The sequence below is a fragment of the Carex rostrata genome, chromosome 33, assembly GCF_964058835.1.
Source record: "Carex rostrata chromosome 33, lpCarRost1.2, whole genome shotgun sequence".
Classification (NCBI taxonomy): domain Eukaryota; kingdom Viridiplantae; phylum Streptophyta; class Magnoliopsida; order Poales; family Cyperaceae; genus Carex; species Carex rostrata.
Genome location: NC_135950.1, coordinates 1759602 through 1763069, shown reverse-complemented (window position 1 = coordinate 1763069; position 3468 = coordinate 1759602). Strand labels below are relative to the sequence as shown.

The 3468-nt window shown below is 35.4% G+C and overlaps 1 protein-coding gene across 1 annotated transcript in view; it reads right to left on the bottom strand.

The window, feature by feature from the left end:
• LOC144548475 (uncharacterized) overlaps positions 1-3468 on the bottom strand; it is a 38498-nt gene that overhangs the window by 17576 nt on the left and 17454 nt on the right. The window lies entirely within an intron of this gene.

Here is a 3468-nt window from a genome sequence, read left to right as displayed (position 1 = left end):
TCAGAGTGCAAACCTAGTTTTAGTGGAAGAGAAAACAAAAACATAAAGTAAAAAACAAAATTTCATCTATACCCATTATTTTCCAACATTTCGATATCTACCACACAAGTGCTAGTGAATTAGTTTTGATCTGCTAACTTTACCAATGGTCATGATAGATTTCAAAATTTTAGAGAAATTATGGTATGGATGAAATTGTCACTTATGTTTTCTTTATTTTTATTTTATAGATAAAAATCAGGACTTCAGGTTATATATTTGTCACTTATGTTTTCTTTATTTTTATGTTATACAATTTATATGACCTTTTCGATTTATTTTTAGGCCCACTCTTTCAGCAACTCTTGAGAAATATGCAAATTGATTGTCTAGATTTGATGAGAAAAATACATTTTATTAATAATTTTTTTTGAATTTGGAGCAGCAAAAGCCCCTAATATTTTTATGGACCTAGTAATTGAAAGGAGAGGTCATCTGTTTTACCAGACATCTAATTTTACTTGTATAGCATGTCATAAAATACATATTTCTCAAAAGAAAACAAATCATTATTTATTATTTACATAGCATATTCATTATCATAGAAAGTAAGTGCATTGTCAACACGAAAGAAATTTTTTTTTTGTGGAACATGTCCGTATGCGTTTATAATATATAAAAGTGCTGAGTAAAATTTACAAAAAAAAAAAAAACCAGGTCCAAATTTGAAATAACAGAAGCATCCCCTGTCTGGAAGAAGACAGTACATCATCCGATACATCACTGTAGATGCTAACAACTACCAACGAGCAAAAATTACAGCAACTCCCTCCTGATTTCCAAAATTACAAGAAAAAACCCTGAGTTACCAAATATACAGGAGGCACCCCTGAGTTAGCAACAGTAAATCTCAAAGCAGCTGAGAGTAAATTGCAAACCATAATGTTAAGGGAATCTTTTACACATATTGGAGAGGATACTCTTCGGTATATAGAGTAGAACTTGGGTATTCTTAAGCTCACCAAGTCTTTTGTGAGCTTAGCCAAATTACAGATGATTATCTAAATTCAAATGAGATGTCTTCAACAAAACTCGGCACTTCAATCCTTAGACTTACTAGCAGTCTGATCCATGAGATCTCTCGCATCATCATCTCGCCCCATTTTCAAAAGCAGTTCTAATACTGGTGCAGAGGCAGCTAAATCGGGTTTCACTCCTTCTTGCTTCATTCTGTTCAACACACACATATTAATATGTTGATCTAACGGTGGCTGCTAATTTTACTGTTTTGTTAAGCCACTTTAAAAATTGTTGATCTAACGGTAGCTGCTGATTTTACTGTTTTGTTAAGTCATCGCTGGATCAATAATTTTCAAAGTGGCTTAATAAATAGGAAAAAAATTCAGAAAAATGTAAAATTTGGTCTCTAAGCACATATTAATATGAAGAACAAGATGAATGTTTCGGATCGACTTTTTGGATTTTCAAATTTCAAATTTGGACCGTATATATTTCAGCCCATATACATTCGAATGCACATTAGTCTATATATATGTGTGTGTGTGTTTAACCTTATTGTAGGATTGTATTAAAAATAATGTATAAAAAGAGTAGGGAACGAAACTGGTACCGACCTCAATACCAATAGAAAAAAGGTAGAAAGACTCGCAGCTGCACTGGCCACAGCTTGTCAGGGTTCCTGCCCCTCCAAAACAATCATACCAATTAATTTGTGCCAATAAGTCAATCACCACACTTTGACTGGATTTTGCAGATTGAACCATAAATTTGGGCCAATGGAACAAAGAAAGAGTAGCTCGAATAGAAGTAGGAGTTAAGTTGTCATTGTTTATGCAATTTTATTTTTGAAGGGTTTTCCGTGCCGGCATCAGTCAATTAGAGTGCAAACTGATGGGTTGGAGGCTAACTTAAAAGATTCGTATTCAATGATTAACTTATTTGTTTCCTTGTATCCGATTTCTTTCAACGGTATTTTGCTCAAGTAGTTCAATGTCGCATCAATCATAAAGTTGTTATCAGAGACGCTGTGCAATGCATTTTTTTTTTTTAAACTATATCATTCAAAATATTCTCCATTGGTTTAATCAGAGGAGACGGCCTACATACAGAATTGAACAAAACAAAGATATTAACATATATTCTCCAAAAGCTATTCACCAATTACAATTGGTTATTGGTCAAACCCTGATTGAGACATAAATCTAGTCAAATTTTAAAACTGTATGGGTAGATATCTCATCTGGGGGGGGGGGGCCATGAATCAAGTCAAATTTGATGAAACCAAAAGATAATTGGACACAATTTCTATAGGAAGGGGACAACTATTAAATTATTTTTGCTGATAAAGCACTGAAATTGGTTTCTATGGTGAAACAAAATTAATCATTTCAGGCAAACGATCTACACAGATAGCGCCATAAAAGGAGATAATTAGGCAAACGATCTACACAAATTTGACTTTTCTTATAATTTTCCAATTTCTCTGAAGGATATTCCGTGACAGAAACTATGCATCTAAAAGTGTAACGAGTTAGTAACAGAGAGCGAATGTGACTGGACACTGCATGCAGTTACCCACCCAAAACAATTGCTGACAAGAATGATATATTGACCATTGAGTTTTTTAGCTGTGTAAAAATCGGGAGAGGGGATGTCATCGGACCAGACTCTGTCCGATGGACGCTTTCCACCCTTTGATCTGAATTTTCAATCCTATGTTTAATTAACGGATCGTTGCATCAAAATCGGATTAAACCCGTTAATTACTCTCTGACTGCACAGTGCACCTCAGATAGCTTTTGACTTAATGACTTCAATCAGTGTTATCAAAACCGGATCAGAGCGGCAATTAAACTGGAAAAAACCGGATCTGGCTCTTTTTTTACTGTTTGGTTTGTTTAGAATATCATTTCAGCTATTAAACCGTTAAAAACCAGATAAATGACCGGTTTTTATTAAAAACTGCCAGCTCGTGTTTGAAGAAAACCGGATCTTAAACTTATTGATTCACATTTCTATAAAATGCACTTTTCGTGCATTAAATGAGAGAGAGATATACTGACAAAAAATGCGTAGGCTATAGTTTTTTTGTCTTGTCCACATGGCGTACCATAGAGTATTAATTATACCCGTTAAGGGTATACCCTCCCCTACCCGTCCGTGCCCGACGCCCGGGGTACCCGTGCCCGAGCCCGGATATGGGTCGGGTCCTCTGGTACGCGGGTACGGGCAAAAAACAGATCGGACCGGTTTTTTTGGACAAATACTCGTACCCGACCTTACCCGTACCCGAATTTACCCTACCCGGGTACCTGGGTACCCGTCTACCCTTACCCGTACCCGTACCCGTACCCTTATACCCGACCCAATAATTCAAACCCCAAATTCAAATTTCCCCCCCAAATTCAATTTAATTTCTGTTTTTAAAATTCTGTTTTTTAATTTCTATTTTTAAAATTCTGTTTTTAT